Below are 19,802 nucleotides of genomic sequence, written 5' to 3' on the forward strand. Positions count from 1 at the left end.
CACATTCCTTTAAGGCTTAAAATAATTTAGAGTTACAATAGCTTACATTTTGGATTACTCATTTTCACATAAATAAATAATTGTTACAACTCAATAACAAAAAGACAACCCAATTTAAAAATGGGTAAAAGATCTGAATAGATATTTCTTCAAATAAGATATAGCCAATGAGCACATGAAAAGACACTTAACATCATTAGTCATTAAGGAAATGTAAACGAAGCCCTGTAAATACAAGCTAACCCCTTGTGTATTAATGAACAAGTTAACCCCTTGTGTATTAATGAACAAAATAAAACATATGCACATAAATATGAGTACAATGAGACACTATTTCAAACTCACTAGGATGGCTATGATCAAAGGTCAGATAATAACAATTGTTGGTGAGAATGTAGAGAAGTGGGAACCCTCATACACTGATGATGAGAATGAAAAATGGTGCAGCCTCTTTGGAAAACAGCCTAGCAGTTCCTCAGGCAGTTACCATATGACCCAATAATTTTATTTTAGGTATATATCCAAGAGAAATAAAAACATATGTCCATACAAGAACATGAATGCAGAATGTTTGTAACAGTGTTATTCAAAATAGCCAAAAGGCAGAAACACCCAAATGCCCATAAAGTGATAGATTCCCAAATAAAATGTGGTTTATCTGTTTAATAGAATGTTATTTGGCAATAAGATGACATGATTTGGCCACAACTTCATGTATATAATACCAAAAGCATAGACAACAATAACAACAAATAAAAACCTATGAATTGGTCTTCATCAAAACGAAAAACTTGTTCATCAAAGGAAGTGAAAAGACAATCTACAGAATGGGAGAAAATATTTGCAAAAAAACCAGATCTGATAAGAGATTTCTATCTAGAATATACAAGGAACTCCTAAAACTAATTTCTCCAAATGGCCAATAAGCACATTAAAAGATGCTCAACATCACTAGTCATAAAGTAAAAGCAAATCAAAACCACAATAAGTATTACTTCACATCTATTAGGATGGCTATAACTTTTTTAATAGAGAAAATAACAAATATTGACAGGAATGTGAAGAAACTGGAACCCTAGTACTTTTCTGGTGGGAATATAAAAGTGTGGTTACTATAGACAGCAGTTTGGTGGTGGTGTTTTTTCTATTTTAATGTATCTATTGTAGAGATGAGGTTTTATCATATTGCCCAGGCTGGTTTTTCAAGAAGTAAATATAGACCTACCACATGACTCAGCAATTCCACTTCTAGGGAACTGAAAATAACAGTAAAAAAAGCAGAGATTCAGATATTTGTATACCAATGTTCATAGCAGGATTATTCATAATAGTCAAAAGGTGGAACCAACCTAAATATCCATCAACAGATGAATGGCTAAACAAAATGTGGTACATACATACAATGGAATACTATTCAGCTATAAAGAGGAATGAAACGTTTCGCACCTTGAAAACGTTATGCTTAGTTAAATAAACCCAAACACAGAAGAACAAATACTATATGATTCAACTTATATGGCTGGAGGGTAGGGGAAGAGAGACTTATAAAATGGCTATAGCGTTTTTGGGGAGGACAATAAAAAAGTTTTGAGTATAGATAGCAGTGACGGTTATAAAACACTGTGACTGTCTATGACGCTACTGAATTTTACACTTACAAATGGTTAAAAGTGATAAATATCATGTTATTTATATTTTACCACAAGAAAAAAGAAGTGAAATGCTGATGCATGCTACAACATGGATGAAGCTTGAAAACATAAAAAAGTGAAAAAGGCCAGATACAAAAGGCCACATATTATATCATCTCATTTATATGAAATTCCAGAATAGCCAAATCTATAAAGACAAAAACAGATTAGTGGTTGCTTAGGGCCTGGAGAAGAAGGATTGAGGATTGACACCTAAGGCATATGCAGTTTTTTATGGGGTGATGAAAACGTTCTAAAATTGATTGTGATGATGGTTCAATAGCTGTGAAGATATACTACAAGACGTTGAATGTTACAATTGACATGGGTCAATTGTACAGTAGGTTAATTATGTCTCAAAAGTTGTTACAGCATGGTACTGGTACCAAAACAGAGATACAGACCAATGGAACAGCACAGAGGCCTCGGAGGCAACGCCACATGTATACAACCAACTGATCTTTGACAAACCTCACAAAAACAAGCAATGGGGAACGGATTCCCTGTTTAATAAATGGTGTTGGAAAAACTGGCTAGCCATGTGCAGAAAGGAGAAACTGGACCCCTTCCTGCCACCTTACATTAAAATTAACTCCAGATGGATTAAAGACTTAAACATAAGACCTAACACCATAAAAACCCTAGAAGAAAACCTAGGCAAAACCATTCAGGACATAGGCATAGGAAAGGACTTCATGACTAAAACACCAAAAACATTGGCAACAAAAGCCAAAATAGGCAAATTGGACCTAATTAAACTCAAGAGCTTCTGCACAGCAAAAGAAACAATCTTTAGAGTGAACCAGCAACCAACAGAATGGGAAAAAAATTTTTGCAGTCTACCCATCTGACAAAGGGATAATATCCAGAATCTGCAAAGAACTAAAACAGATTTACAAGAAAAAAAACAAGCCCATTCCAAAGTGGGAAAAGGATGTGAACAGACACTTCTCAAAAGAAGACACATATGAGGCCAACAAACATATGAAAAAATACTCACCATCACTGGTCGTTAAGAAATGCAAATCAAAACTACCTTAGATACCATCTCACACCAGTTAGAATGGCGATCATTAAAAAATCTGGAGACAACAGATGCTGGAAAGGATGTGGAGAAATAGGAACACTTTTACACTGTTGGTCAGAGTGTAAATTAGTTCAACCATTGTGGAAGACAGTGTGGTGATTCCTCAAGGACCTAGAAATAGAAATTCCATTTGACCAGCAATCCATTATTGGGTATATATCCAAAGGATTATAAATCATTCTATTATAAGGACACATGCACACGAGTGTTCATTGCAACACTGTTTACAATAGCAAAGACCTGGAACCAACCCAAATGCCCATAGGTGATAGACCGGACAGGGAAAATGTGGCACATATACACCATGGAATACTATGCAGCCACAAAAAAACAATGAGTTTGTGTCCTTTGTAGGGACATGGATGAACCTGGAAACCATGATTCTCAGCAAACTGACACAAGAACAGAAAATGAAACACCGCATGTTCTCACTCATAGGCAGGTGTTGAACAATGAGATCACATAGACACAGGGAGGGGAGCATCACACACTGAGGTCTGTTGTGGGGAATTAGGGGAGGGACAGCGGGGGGTGAGGAGTTGGGGAGAGATAACATGGGGAGAAATGCCAGATACAGGTGATGGGGAGGAAGGCAGCAAACCACATTGCCATGTATGTATTTATGCAACAATTCTGTATGTTCTTCACATGTACCCCAAAACCTAAAACTCAATTATATATATATATATAAAGTTGTTATAAATAAAAAAAATTCAAAAATTAAGAAAACTAGACCAAAAATAGAAGGAGGAGGAAGGGGAAGAGGGTCTAAAGAAGGGAGAGGAGAGAAAGAAGAAAAAGGAGAAATAATAGACATTTTTTGAGTCAGCAAACACAACATTGTAATTTGCTTATGAAATAATTGTCTATATAGAAAAGTTGACTCTTCAGACAAATGTTGCTGAATTCAAGGTTAGCACACCAAAATCAGTAGCAGTCTGTAGCAGGCTGAATAATGCTTCCAAAAAGATACCAAGTCTTAATCCTTGGAACCAAATTAATGTTATCTTATTTAGTTAACATGACTTTGCAGACGTGATTAAGTAAAGGAATTTTAGAAGCAGCCCAAGATTAGGAGGAGAATGTCACATTAATGCTAAGGGATGCGAGTGAAGCAATAGAGTATGTTTTCCCTTTCACAGGCTACAGAGAATCCACATACAATTAAGATCACAGGGTCTGTCAATTAGGAGACTGTATTAGTCTGCTTGAACTTCCATAACAACATGCCATTGGCTGGGTGGCTTAAACAACAGAAATGTTTTTTCCCGCAGCTCTGGAAGCTGAAAGTCTAAAATCAGGGCATCGGCATGGTCAAGTTCTAGTGAGGGCCCTCATGGCTTGACAGGAAGACAGCCATCTTTTTGCTGTTTCCACACATGGAGGAGAGAGTAAGCTCTCTAGTTTCTCTTCTTATATGGGACCTAATATCATGACCTCATGTAAATTTAATTGTTTCCTAGCACCCATCTTCAAATGTCATCACATTTGAGGTTAGGGATTCAACATATGAATTTGGGAGAGGGGAGAAATTCAGTCCATAGCAGAGATTGTTAGTGACTATTGAGAGAACAATTTTAGAGGAGTAGAAGGAGCAGAAACTGATGGTAATGATAGGGAATGGGTGGCCATAGCCACCTTTTCTTTTCTTTTCTTTTTAGCACTTTGTGCCTGGAATACAGTAAAAACGTAATAGATATTAGTTAAGTTACTGACCACTCGGGAGGATTCTCTGAACTTTTTAATTTTTTGAGATGGAGTTTTGTTCTTGTCACCCAGGAGGCTGGAGTGCAGCGGTGCGATCTCAGCTCACTGCAACCCCCCGTCCTGATTCAAGCAATTCTCCTGCCTCAGCCTCCTGAGTAGCTGGGATTACAGGCATATGCTACCACACCTGGCTAAATTTTGTATTTTTAGTAGAGACAGGATTTCACCATGTTAGCCAAGCTGGTCTCGAATTCCTGACCTCAGGTGATCCGCCTGCCTTGGCCTCCCAAAGCACTGGGATTACAGGCATGAGCTGTAACACCTGGCCAGATTCTCTGAACTTTCACTTTCACCCTTCCTAACTTGGTTGTTACACCTTATCTTGAGTTTCTTCTGCATCCTGCTTCCAAAATCCCTATGGACCAACTTTGCTTTCAATTTCACAGTCTTTCTAGAGAGAGCACTTGATTGATCATGCCCCAGTGGAGAGCAACCAGCACAGGTCTTGAAGCTGGGTTTCACACAAGGAAGACCAAGTCTGAAGAATACTATACTAAAAATCTATAGATCATGAATGTGATCATAGATCACAGATCTCAAGTTCCAGAACACTTTGGAAGGATATTTCAGGAATACAACTCAAAATACTTTCAGGAGCTGGGCAGGTAAAGTAACTGCCCAGTTAGAGAATGCAGGTGGTAGAGCCAGCTGCGTGTAATGCAATGAGGAATGGTGGTGATTGTGTTAACTGAGTGTTCCCCAGGTCTAAATGGGGCAGCCTCTACTCAGTTCCAGCTAACCATTACCACGAAGGATCACAGTCCCAGAATTGCCAGGTTTTCTTATTTCTCAAGAGAAGACATAATTGCAAATTATTATGCAAAACTGCCCAATTGTTAGTGTTGCCAATTAGTTCAAATTAGTTGTGGGAGTTCAACAAAGGACACTTGCCCTGAGCCAGTGGAGCCAAATAAGACTCTCAAGTTGCTTGTGGTGGTTCCTGGCTTAGATTTTACAAGGAGTTAATTAAAGATAAGTAAAATTGCCTGGCGCGGTGGCTCAAGCCTGTAATCCCAGCACTTTGGGAGGCCAAGGCAGGTGGATCACGAGGTCAAGAGATCCAGACCATCCTCGTCAACATGGTGAAACCCCGTCTCTCCTAAAAATACAAAACATTAGCTGGGCATGGTGGCGCATGCCTGTAATCCCAGCTACTCAGGAGGCTGAGGCAGGAGAATTGCCTGAACCCAGGAGGCGGAGGTTGCGGTGAGCCGAGATCGCGCCATTGCACTCCAGCCTGGGTAACAAGAGCGAAACTCTGTTAAAAAAAAAAAAAAAAAAAGATAAGTAAAGTTCTACTACTACATAATAAGTAGTAAAATGAGGAACCTCACTAACCCCTAGGGCACAATTAGGGGTGAGAATAAAAATAAGCTTCCCCTAAAGTCTCACTAAATTCACAGAGGGTATAACCAAAATTAAGAGTTGCTGAGGGTATTCAGAGATGTAAGCCACATCCCTAAGTGCTCAAGAAGGTCACGCAGGCTGTTGACAACACGGCCTCACACGGCCCCATTGGAACAAACCTTGATGAGAAATGGACAAGAGAGTGACAGTGTCACCAGTCAACTCAGATCCAGGCTCTCACTGGGAGAGGGAAGGCAAGGGGTGGGGTGTGGAGGGTGAGGAGTGTCAGGAAAAAGAGAATGGGTTCTGTTTCCTTGGCCTCTCAAAGCTTCAGTTTCCTCATTTATACATCAAGGGTGCTGGGCCTGAGACGCCCTCTCAGGCCCCCGCCACTCTGCAGTTTGCACGCATGCATGGTCTGGCTTTGTTTCTGTTCCCTTGCTATGACACAGTGCTGTTTTCTGACCAGCTGGAGCAAGCAACACCTCTTGGACTTGATGAAAGCTGTCGCCACAGGTTTCAACCAGTCAGCACTCTACAAGAGCATCTTGGGGGGGGAAAGTGTCAGACGTTCATCTTCATAACCAGTAAGGGAAGCCTGGCAAAAGAGAAAGACAAGGCTAAAGGGAATAAACCATTGTTGTGTGGGTTTTTTTTTTTTTTTTTTTTTTTTTCCATTCAGAATCTCTTCCTTCATTCAAATGAGAGGGATAACAAGAAAAAACTCATGCTCTGGAGGATTAAATTGCACTCATTTATTCATTCATTCAACAAACATTTCCTGAATGCCTACACACTCCAGCCCCTGTTCTAGCCTTGTGCGACACCACAGTGAAAAGACTGACATGCTGACATTCCTCCAGGACAAGAAAGACATTAAATAACTAAGCAGAAAGACCAAATTAAGACAATGTAGGTTTTTTTTTTTTTAGGCTGGGTGTGGTGGCTCATGCCTGTAATCCCAACACTTTGGGAGGCTGAGGCGGGTGGATCACCTGAGGTCAGGAATTCAAGACTAACCTCACCAACATGGTGAAACCCCATCCCTACTAAAAAGAAAATACAAAAATTAGCTGGGTGTGGTGGTGGGCTCCTGTAATCCTAGCTACTTGGGAGGCCAAGCAGGAGAATCTCTAGAACCCAGGAGGCGGAGATTGCAGTGAGCGAAGATTGTGCCATTGCACTCCAGGCTGGGCAATAAAAGTGAGACTCCATCTAAAAAAAAAAAAAAATTCTTTTAAAATAAGCTATGAAGGAAAGTCCTAAGTTGCTGTGATAAGAAATAACTTGAGGAGCCGGGCGCGGTGGCTCAAGCCTGTAATCCCAGCACTTTGGGAGGCCGAGGCGGGTGGATCACGAGGTCAAGAGATCAAGACCATCCAGGTCAACATGGTGAAACCCCGTCTCTACTAAAATACAAAAAATTAGCTGGGCATGGTGGCGCGTGCCTGTAATCCCAGCTACTCAGGAGGCTGAGGCAGGAGAATTGCCTGAACCCAGGAGGCGGAGGTTGTCGTGAGCCGAGATCGCGCCATTGCACTCCAGCCTGGGTAACAAGAGTGAAACTCCGTCTCAAAAAAAAAAAAAGAAAAAAAAGAAATAACTTGAGGAGGTGTGCAGCTTCCCTGAAAATGATATATAAGCGGGAAAGCGGGAAAGAGCGGGCCATAGCACTGCTCAGGGAAGGGGTGGAAATAGAAAATGCAGTCTTGAGTCACAAAGAGCTTGGCAGGTTCTGGAAAGGGTCAGATGGCCAGTTAGCCAGAGCCTGCTGACATGACAGCGAGTGGACCTGCCTGAGATGGGTGAAGGGGCAGCTAGGACTCTTGTAGCATCATAAGGAGTTTTGATTGTGTTCCATAGGCAATGAAATTCCAAGAGCTGTTGAAGGGAGTTTAAGAAGGGGTCAGCCAGGCACAGTGGCTACACCTGTAATCCTAGCACCTTGGGAGATCCAGGCAGAAGGATCACTGGATGATCCAGCCTGGGCAATGTAGCAAAACCTCTTCTCTACAAAATATTTAAAAATCAGCCAGCTTTGGTGGTATGTGCCTATAGTCCCAGCTACTCAGGAGGCTGCAGTGAGAGGATCGTTTGAGTACAGGAAGTTGAGACCTTGGTGAGCTGTGATCATGCCACTGCACTTCAGCCTGAGCAACAGAGTAAGATCCTGTCTCAGGAGAAAAAAAAAAAAAAAAAAAAAGTTTTTGTCTTTAAAAAGGAACTCCTGGCTACTTAATGGTGTCAGGATTTCAACCCAGACAATCTGGTTCTGCACTCTGTGTCTCCTGCATACCTCCTCAAGTTATTCTTTATCACAGACAGTAATCTGATGTTTCCAAAGATCCCCTGGCTTCTATGTGGAGATTGGATTGCAGGGAGGCAGGAGAAACCTGAGTAGGAAGCAGACAGAGTTGTCCAGGCCTGAGACGATGGATATGAGAGAAGCAAATGGGCTGAGGAGCCATCTGAGAGACAGTGCTGATGGGTTGGATGTACATGGTACAGGAAGAGCTGCAATCAAGGATGATCCTTCGATTTCTGACCTGAGACACAGACATTTGTGAGTACCATTTACTGAGATGAGGAAGGCTGGAGAAGGGGTGGGTTCAAAGAAGAAAAAATGGTTACTCCAGGAAGTAAATGACTGGGCTTGCGACACACCGCTTTAGAGGAAGCACCTCACATAATGCCCCATGTCACGGTGCTGGCCGTGTCACTGCTCTGCCCAAAGCATATCCATCACTTTTCAATGCCACTGAGACAAAAGACTGAGCATGGAGTTTAAAGTGCTTTGTAGATTGGGCCCATCTTCAATCCCAGCCTCCTCTCCTTCCACTTCCTACACACATTCTACCCTCTCACTATTATTGTCATTATTCTTATATCATTCCTCAAAATGTACATTTCCTTGAATATGCCTTTCTCTCCTTACACCTTTTAGCCTTTCAACATATTACCACAACATATTGTCCTTCCTTAGAACATCCTTTTCTTTCCATCCACTTGCTGAATTCAATTCAATTCAACTCAGAGCTGATATTCCTTCTTAGATGCTTTCCTGGATTCCTCCAGGCCGAGTCGTGTGCGTTTTCTAACTGAGGTAGCATGGTGTTAATTTACAGCATGGAGTCAGAGGGTCTGGGTTCAAATCCTGACTATACAACCAAGCCTCCAGGAGTTCCTCAAGGTCAGAGACGATAGCCGAATCAACTTTACACCACTCCAAAAAGCCCAGGACTGTGCTTGGCACATTGTAGGTACACAGAATTGAGAATGAATGAATATGTGAATGAATGTGGCTTGGTGAAGATTCTGTAAAGAGACACAAAGTGTTTTCTTCACTGTTTATACTAGGCTTAGAATTCCCAAACCAAGTTCTCAAATCCTACCCTAAACGGAGAGTATCGTCTCCGGAGACATACATCAGACATTGCTGAAAATCTCAAGTGAGAAGCAATTACACTTATTTCCCTCCAGTGCTTTCCTTCTTTAGAAGAATTTCCCTCCTAGGAGCCTGGCATCTACCTTGTCTTGCCTTCCTGGATGCCTCATCCATGCACAAGCTGAGCTTCCTGAGGTGTTAATAGCTGGGCTGGCCAGTTTTGTGGGTCCTTCAGCTCTGTCTCCAGTTCCCAGTAATGATGGCATCAGCCTGAGATTTCAGAGCCATAATGACTTGTACCCCACATATATGTTCTCCAGATTTCCTCCTTATTCAAACATCCAAAAGGTCTCACAGTAGTGTGGAGATTCATGCCGCCTACTAGGAGGCAGAACAGAAAGAAAAATGTGTAGTTCAAAGATCTGAGTTCAAATTAGCTCGCAGATCTTGAGCAACTGCTCTGAATCAAATCCCCAAAATGAGCAGAAGAAAAGTTCCTGCCCTGCAGGGGTATTCTGTATATGGGAAGGTTTGTTAAAAACCACTTTGAAAACTACAAATTTTCATGTAAAAGACAAAGTTGGCTGAGCATGGTGGCTCACTCCTGTAATCGCAGCATTTTGGGAGGCCAAGGTGGGCAGATCACGAGGTCAGGAGATCGAGACCATCCTGGCTAACACACTGAAACCCTATCTCTACTAAAAACACAAAAAATTAGCCAGGCATAGTGGCATGGGCCTGTAATCTCAGCTACTCCAGAGGCTGAGGCAGGAGAATCACTTGAACCCAGGAGGTGGAGGTTGCAGTGAGCCAAGATTGTGCCACTGCATTCCAGCCTGGGCAACAGAGCTAGACTCCATCTCAAAAAAAGAAAAAAAAAAAAAAGCAAAATTTAGCATCCTGGGAAGGTATTTGGTGATGCTCTCAGTCATTCTCTCAATATTATAAGAAGTATTTGAAGTATCATTATCTAGGTGATTAAGATCAGTTGTCTGGCATGGCATGTGTGTGCTCCGTGCCATGGCACACAGTAGAGAAGAGCAGGGCTGGAGTCACACACGAGCCTCCGGATCTAAGTCTGCCTGTTCCTCCATTCTGCTGGACAGCTGGTTTCCAGGTCAGCAGGAAGCAAGCCTCCCTGCTCAGAAGGGCAGGCCATAGTGTCTAATGGGTTCCTCTGCATATTCCTTTACTCTTGGTCTCCCAAACCCCAGTTTCCCCTTTTCTCTTCAGGGCTTCATTGCTCCTCAATGCCACAAATCCATCTGTTAAGATGGAGGAGGCCTTTTCTTCTTCCTGAAGGATTTTGCCCCTGGGCTGAGGCAAACCAGTATTCATTGCTTCATAGCAGTTTTCTATACCTCTTCATGGGATTCTCATCCACGCACCACCCATTCAAAATTCCCTGATTACAGACCAGCCAGTAGTGGTGGTTCACACCTGTAATCCCAGCACTGTGGAAGGCCGAGACAGGAAGACCACTTCAGGTCAGGAGTTTGAGATCAGCCCAGGCAGCATAGCAAGCCCCCATCTCTACAAAAATGAAAATAAAAATCAGCCAGGCATGGTGGTGTGTGCCTGTAGTCCCGGCTACTCAGGAGCTGAAGCAGGAGGATTATCTGAGCCCAGAAGTTCGAGGTTGCAGTGAACTATGATCGCATCACTGAACTCCAGCCTGGGCAACAGGGTAAGACCCTGTTTCTAAAAAAACCAACCAACCACCACAAGAACATTTTCTGGATACCTATTATGTGCCAGGCATCGTCTCAGGTACTTTGGGCATACCAGAGTTGAGCCAGGTACAGGTACGACCCCTAACCTTGAGAACCACCAGCTGGTCTGTGGTGAAGTCAGGATTTAAACCCAGGCAGGTTGTGAGTTTTACATCAAAAGGGTTCTTCAGGTTCACTGATTTCAATCCTCTCATTTTATAGATGAAAATGCTGCTTCAATATTCTAAATACTCACCATATTCTAAGGACTTTGAAAATAAGAGATAATTACAAACAAAGAAACAGAGGCAAAGAACTTTTAAGTAACTCACCTAGGATTGCAAAGCCAGGCATAAATGGCAGGGCTGAGATTCAAACCCAGAAGGCCCAGTTTCAGAGTCCACTGTGGACCACTAACCTGTCTGTCTTACCAAATGGGGAGTAGGACATGGGCCCACTAGGAGCTGCCAGGCCTTGGGTCCACTGCAAGGCACCAGCCCTTTTCCCACATACCTGTCAGGATACCCTCGTCATCACCCAGCATGCCAGGCAAGGCCTGATCTTGAGGCAGAGAGCAGAGGTGGGGTGAGTGGCAGCCCAGGTAACGATCGAGAGAGGAGTTTACTCTCTGCTGTTTTCTCCCAGCCTTGAGTCAGCCTGGGAGAGCGGTTTCCAGCATCTCCCAAGTCACACAGCAAAGCCCTTGGAGACACAATGAGGGGCAAGCAAATAGCCCCTATCCTCCAGCTGGGTCCTCTCCACTCCTCTCTCACCAAGTCCTGCAGCCTCTTTTGGCCTTTGCCTGACTTTGAGGGAACAAATCATCAATCTCCAATTAGGACTGACATTTGAGTGGAGAAACTTCAACAGATGGGTTGAGACAGATCTGCGGATTAGATCCAGGGGCCTCATGAAATGTCGAGTCCAAAGCCCCCTCTGGGGGCTCTCAGGCAAAGCACTCCAGCTGGCCCTGAGCAAGGCAGGCCTGTGGAAATCGGGACAGAGGCCTCGAGCCTGCCAGCTCTGAGCCTGGGCTGCACACGCACCACCCCTCGCCTTTCAGCACATTTTTGCAGCTACTTCCTGCTGTCAGAAAAGAACAGAAAAGACTCGTCTCCTTTGTGCTAATGTTTCTGGGTCCCAACCATGTCAAGCATCAGCCTATTTCATATCCCTGCAATACAAGGAACCTGGTCTGAACAGCCTTCTAACTCTGCTACTGCTTTCTGCTTTTTATTTTTATTTTTATTTTTATTTTTTTGAGACAGAGTTTTGTTTTTGTTGCCCAGGCTGGAGTACAATGGCGCGATCTCAGCTCACCACAACCTCTGCCTCCCAGATTCAAGCGATTCTCCTGCCTCAGCCTCCGAAGTAGCTGGTATTACAGGCATGCACCACCACACCGGCTAATTTTGTATTTTTAGTAGAGGTGGAGCTTTTCCATGTTGGTTAGGCTGGCCTCGAACTCCCAACCCCAGGTGATTTGCCTGCCTCGGCCTACCAAAGTTCGGGGATTACAGGCGTGAGTCACTGCGCCTGGCCAACACCCGCTTTAAAACCATCATTCATTCCATATTTATTAAGCATATTGTACAATATGTGCTGGGCGTTGTGCTCAATGCCAGTGATCAAGTGGTAAATAAGGGAAATACGGTTCCCTGCCTTACAGAATATATGGTTCAGTGGAGACACAGGCAATCACAACAAAGACTGATGACTGTAGGAGTGGGAAACCTAGCCTAGTCTGAGGGGCCAGGCAAGACTTTCTGGAGGAAATCTGAGATTTAAAACATGAATAGAGTTTAAACAAGCAGAGTTTAGAGGAAGGAGAACTGGGTGAAAGAGGAGGATGTGAGGTAGAGAGAGGAACACATGCAGAGGTCTTGGTTTGTGAAGAAATCTTCAGCTTTTAATTAGGGAATGTTGTAAAGAATGTGAAGGATAAGAAGAATGTGGAGAAAGGAGGCTGCTGGGCCAGGGATGGGCAAGGTCACCAAGAGCTTGTAAACCAAGTTTGAAGTTGTACTTACGAGGACAGCAGAAGCCACTGTTGAATTTTATGTAAGCAAAAGTGTGTCTGACTCAGTATTCCATGGCCATGATTCCATAGCCAGTATAAAATGAGCTGGCCTGGCTGGGAGCAGTGGAGCCCAAAGCAGCAGATCGCCTGAGTTCAGGAGTTCAAGATCACCCTGGGCAACATGCTGAAACCCCATCTTTACTAAAATACAAAAGATTAGCCACATGAGGTGGCGCATATCTGTAGTCCCAGTTACTCAGAAGGCTGAGGCACGAGAATCACTTGAGCCCTGGCGGCGGAAGTTAACAGTAAGCCAAGATCGCGCCACTGCACTCCAGCTTGGGCTACAGAGTGAGACTCTGTCTCAAAAAAAAATAAAAAATTAGCTGGCCCTTGGGCTTGCCATCACCTCCTCAGATAGGTCTCCCCCGACCACTCTAGCTTGCCTGGGGAGCAGGGACAGAGCTTTGATGTGAATGGAAGCTGGAAACCGTGATTGTCCCGGCTGTGATTGGTTAGGTTATGGAATCCAACTGGGCCATGCTGTAGAGGCTTCAACAGGGCTCTGTCAGTCACAAGTCTTGCAAAAAACCAAGCCTTCCATGTCATAGCCAACCAACAGGAGCTCTATCTGGCTCACCTGCTGTAGTGAACACCAGAGGGAACCAAAGACAGGTCTTTGAGGAAGAAGCGTGAGGAGAGAGGTGGATGTTTCCCATAAAAGAGTAAACATGAACTTTCACTTTCTCTTGGCCTCCAGGCAGGTATGAACAGCAATACCAAAACATTGAAACAGCATTACTTCCACAAACAACTCACCCTGATAGAGGCACATTCCTCAAAAAGAATGGTTTTAAAATTCCACAAGGTTCAGCAGTAATGGTGAGGGAAACACGAGAGGGGAAGGCCTGTGAGCTCATCCTGCGTCGGGAGGGGCCTGCAGGAAGTCCGGGCTCTGCCCTCAGTGACAGCAGGATTCCACCACTCATTCTGGAAGCCAAAATAAGGAAGGGGCGTGGACGCGGGGTTGGTTGGGAGAAAGCTGCTTACCTCACAAAGAAGGAAACTAAAACTACCACAAATGTGAACTGTGGCTCTGTGAGTGGAGTCAAGGGGAGCAGGATTTCCTCTTGCTGTTCAGGAACAAGGGTTTCCTGAGGCCGGTCTCTGGGCCATACAGAGCCCTCCATTTCTGCCTGCACGTGGCTTCATCCTCAGAGGAGCTTCAGAAAGAAATGAGGCCCTAGTATTCAAAATTTCCCATTAGTCTTTACCTTTGAAAATCCATTTTGAAAGGACTAATGAGGCCAGGCATGGTGGTACAAGCTTGTAATCCCAGTACTTTGGGAGGCTGAGGTGGGCGGATCACTTGACGTCAGCAGTTCGAGACCAGCCTGGCCAACATGATGAAACCCGGTCTCAGCTGAAAACACAAAAATTAGCCAGGCCTGATGGCAGGTGCCTGTAATCCTAGCTACTTGAGAGGTTAAGGTAGGAGAATCACTTGAACCCAGGAGGCAAAAGTTGCAGTGAGTGAGATCACGCCATTGCACTCCAGCCTGGGCGACAAGGTGAGACTGCACCTCAAAAAGAAAAAAGACTGATGAAAACTTGGCACGTATGACTATTAACCATGCCTTGAATTATATACCCCAGGAATGATGAGCACTTCTCAGGCAAGAAACAAGCGGTTATTTTACAAACTGTGTATACAGTAAAAATTCTTCTATGGAAGCATGTCTTCCCATCTTTGAATACCACAACTCAAGTGTCTAGGTTTGAGGTTTACCAAGGTACTGGGCTTTGATAAGAGAGCATGTATTTTTATTTTTGTTTATTTTCTAAAAACAGGGTCTCACTGTTGCTCAGGCTGGAGTGCAGTGGCACAATAATAGTTCAATGCAGCGTCAACTTCCTGGGCTCAAACAATCTTTTCTTCCACCTCAGCCTCCTGAGTAGCTGGAACTAGAGGCACGCACCACCACACAGGGCTAATTTTTAAAAGTTTTTTTAGAGTCAGGGTCTTGCTATGTTTCCCAGGCTGCTCTTGAACTCCCAAGCTCAAGTGATCCTCCTGCTTCAGCTTCTCAAAGTGTTGAGATCACAGATGTGAACTGCTGTACCCAACCGGATTGATGCACGTGTGACTAGCATGCACTAGCATGGACCAGCCTTGACTAAGTCTGGCTCCTAAAAATGAGCTCATAAACCAAGAGTCTCTTTTGGTAATCAATGAAAATGATAAATGGGCTGAGAAACTGACCATTAAATAGGAAAACTACAGTATTGAATTCTTTTTTCATCTGGAGAAATGGGTTGAAGAAAAAGCCCACAGAGACTGATGGGGCTTTGGGGAGGAGAGACTTGGGAAGTGTCATTAAATACATACCAAGTTATGTGAAAAATGGTGAGCAAAATTTTTTAAATCCACAGGGAGAAAGTCAGAAATGTATTTAACTAGCCACTCCGTCACCTAACCCAGTGGTTCCCAACGTTTTTGATACCAGGGATTGGTTTCCTGGAAGAGGTTTTCCACGGGAGCGGCAGGCAGGGATGGTTTCAGGATGAATCTGTTCCACCACATATCATCAAGCATGAGTTAGAGTCTCAGAAGGAGTGCACAGCCTAGATCCCTCGCATGTGCAGTTCACGATAAGGTCCGCACTCCTACAAGAATCTAATGCTACTGCTGATCTGGCAGGAGACAGGGCTCAGGCAGTAATGCTCACTGGCACTGCTCACAGCCTGCTATGAGGCCTGGTTCCTAGCAGGCCAAGGACCGGCACCAGCTCATGGCTCAAGGGTGGGGTACCCTTACCCTGAGGACCCCTGCCTTAACCCATTTTGCACACTGCCTTCCCCCAACTACTATCCTGTGTTTCAAAAGCTATTTAGAGAATCGTGAAGTTTGCTTGTGCTTCAAAACTATGTAAAACTCATTCTAGGACTTTATCTCTATAGGTGTCATTTTTCAAAATGGCTGTCATGTAGCTATTAACCACTGTTGAACAGAAATAAGATCACTAGTAAAATACAAGATTTCATATGAGTGAACACACTATCTTAACTATCACAGCTGTCCTTGATAGTCCCCTAGCCACCATGGCCAAGGTCACCAGCACCCTGTAAAAATGCTAATAACCAGGCATCAAAGATTTTGAGAACTTTCTAGGATTTTCTCCTATCACACTTGCTTCGAGCCCTCTCTCTCTCTAGTCCTGCTTCCTAAAATGCCATTCTGTTCCGCCAAACCTAGAGCCTTCCCACAGTCTCTGGGTGGGTTACTCAGTTGTCCTGAGATGCTGGTTTTGTTTTTCTTTCAGCCCTAGTTCATTTGCTGCCTCATCTTCAGTTTTATATTTTACAGCCTAAGGGCAAATGCTACCCAACGTTACTGATCAGCTCCAACACCACAGCTCAGGTCCCTGAAGAAGGCTCTGCTTCTCAACAGGGCGCGGTGGCTCATACCTGTAATCCCAACACTTTAGGAAGCCAAGGTCAAGAGATGGAGACTATCCTGGTCAATATGTGAAACCTCATTTCTACTAAAAATACAAAAATTAGCTACGTATGGTGGCACACACCTGTAGTCCCAGCCACTTGGGGGGCTGAGGCAGGAGAATGGCTTAAACCCACAAGGCAGAGTTTGCAGTGAGCGGAGATTGTACCACTGCACTCCAGTCTGGTGACAGAGTAAGACTCTGCCTAAAAAAAAAAAAAAAAGGCAACTCTTCTCTGGGAGGAGAAAACCAGCTCTCTGCCCATTTGTTGTGTTGTTTTCTGACCCAAAATATGAGAATCAAAAAAAATTGAAATCCATAGTTTTTAACATTGGTAAGATTTTCATGCAGCAACTTAACTTTAAGGGGCCTCTATCCTAGGTGCTTAGGAGCGTCTATCCCAGATTGCCAAATGCTAACAAAAGATCAGGAAGACCTAGCCAAATCTCCCAAATGACACTCTATGCAGCAAGTCATGTTAGCATATTACAAAAAAACAAGATTTCATGGTCAAGAAGGTGGCATAAATGCTACGTTTAAATTTATTACAGCTAAAACAGTGCCTGGCACATAATAGGTATCCAGTAAGTATTGTTGATTGAAAGCACAAACTAAATACAAATCTACAGGACTTATCAGAAACTTTAATGTTCTGGTGTGCACTATAAATCTCTAAGAAAGTAATAATTTTCTTAAAACCTGCCCAAGGGATCTCAGTCTTATTTTTCACTGGACACCAAGTATCATCTCATGAAACACTGTTATGCAAAGGAACTTAATGTGAGAAATGCTGATCCAGTTTCTTCTCCTCCAAAATGATATATTCACTACACTCTAGCCAGTCATATATTTTGACCCAAAGCTACTTTAAAAAAATTTTTTTTTAAGATGGAATCCTGCTGTTCACCCAGGCTAAAGTGCAGTGGCGTGATCATATCTCACTGCAACCTTCACCTCCCAGGTTCAAGCACTTCTACTGCCTCAGCCTCCCCAGTAGCTGGGATTACAGGTGCATGTCACCATACCTGGTTAATCTTTTTTTTTTTTTTAAATTTCTAGTAGAGACAGGGTTTCACCATGTGGGACAGACTGGTTTCGAACTCCTGACCTTGAGTGATCCACCTGCCTTGGCCTCCTACAGTACTGGGATTATAGGCATGAGCCACCACACCTTGCTAAAATATTTTTAACTATTTATTATAATCAAGTATATTTTCATCAAAATCTTGAAAGAGAGCTTCCCACATGTGCATAAACCTTTCCATAGAATTCTCCAAAAGATCCCAATAGAAGAGGATTATTGGCCCTTTAGAGAAGAGTCATATGCACCAAAGATCTTGAGTGATTGGTTGAATCCCACAAAATAGAAGGTTTTTGGTCATTAGTTGTGTAGTTTTCTGTCCCAAAATACCTGAATCAAATAAAATTTGGTATCCATGGTGTATTAGTCTGTTCTCATGCTGCTAATAAAGACATACCTGAGACTGGGCAATTTATAAATAAAACAAAGTTTAATGGACTCACAGTTCCACATGGCTGGGTAAGCCTCACAATCATGGCAGAAGGGGAAGAAGGAGCAAGTCACATCTTACATGGCAGCAGGCAGGAGGGCATGTGCAGGAAAACTCCCCTTAATAAAGCCATCAGACCTCATGAGACTTATTTACTACCATGGGAACAGCATGGAAAAACCTGCCCCCATGATTTAATTACCTCCCACCAGGTCCCTCCCATGACACATGGGAATTATGGGAGCTAAAGTTCAAGATGAGATTTGGATGGAGACACAGCCAAACCATATTATTCCACCCCTGGTCCCTCCCAAATCTCATGTTCTCACATTTCAAAACCAATCATGTTTTCCCAACAGTGTCCCAAAGTCTTAACTCATTTCAGCATTAACTCAAAAATCCACAGTCCAAAGTTGCATCTGAGACAAGGCAAGTCCCTTCTGCCTATTGGCCTGCAAAATCAAAAGCAAATTAGTTTCTTCCCAGAAACAATGGGGGTACAGGCATTGGGTAAATACACCCATTCCAAACGGGAGAAATTGGCTAAAATGAAGGGGTTACAGGCCACATGCAAGTCTGAAAACCAGCAGGACAGCCAAATTTTAGAGCTCCAAAATGATCTCCTTTGACTCCATGTCTCACATCCAGGTCAAGCTGATGCAGGAGGGTGAGCTCCCATGGTTGTGGGCAACTCTGCCCCTATGGTTTTGCCTCCCACCTGGCTGCTTTCACAAGCTGGCATTGTCTGCAGCTTTTCCACATGCACAGTGCAAGCTGTCAGTAGATCTACCAGTCTGGGGTCTGGAGAATGGTGGCCCTCTTCTCACAGCTCCATGAGGCAGTTCCCCAGTGTAACTGTGTGTGGAGGCTCACACCCCACATTTCCCTTCTGCACTGCCCTAGCAGCGGTTCTACACGAGGGTCCTGCTTTTGCAGCAAACTTCTCCCTTGCAGCAAACATCCAGGCATTTTCATACATCCTCTGAAATCTGGGTGGAGGTTCCCAAATCTCAACTTTTGACTTCTGTGCACCCACAGGCTCAATACCACTTGGAAGCTGCCAAGGATTGAGGCTTGCACCCTCTGATGCCACAACCCAAGCTGTATCTTGGCCCCTTTTAGCCATGGCTGGAGCAACTGCTATTCAAGGCACCAAGTCTCTAGGCTGCACAGGGGGAATAGGAAGGCCCTGGACCAACCCCACAAAACTATTTTTTCTTCCTAGGCATCCAGGCTTGTGATGGGAGGGGCTGCCATGGGAAGGTCTCTGACATGTCCTGGAGACATTTTGCCTTGGCAATTAACAGTTGCTTCCCTGTTCCTTATGCAAATTTCTGCAGCCAGCTTGAAATGCTTCTCAGAAAATGGGTTTTTCTTTTCTATCACATTGTCAGGCTGCAAATTTTCCAAACTTTGGTGCTTTGCTTCCTTTTAAACATGTTCCAATTCCAAATCATATCTTTGTGAATACATAAAACTGAATGCTTTACAGCACCCAAGTCACGTCTTAAACACTTTGCTGCTTAAAAATTTCTTCTGGCAGATGCCCTAAATCATGGCTTTCAAGTTCAAAGTTCCACAAATCTCTAGGGCAGGAGAAAAATGTGCCAGTCTCTTTGCTAAAACATAGCAAGAGTCACCTTTATTCCAGTTCCAACAAGTTCCTCATCTCCATTTGAGGCCATTTCAGTCTGTACTTTATTGTCCATATCATTGACAGCATTTTGGTCAAAGCAATTCAGCAAGTCTCTAGGAAGTTTCAAACTTTTCCACATCATCCTG

The sequence above is a fragment of the Saimiri boliviensis genome, chromosome 9, assembly GCF_048565385.1.
Source record: "Saimiri boliviensis isolate mSaiBol1 chromosome 9, mSaiBol1.pri, whole genome shotgun sequence".
Lineage (NCBI taxonomy): Eukaryota > Metazoa > Chordata > Mammalia > Primates > Cebidae > Saimiri > Saimiri boliviensis.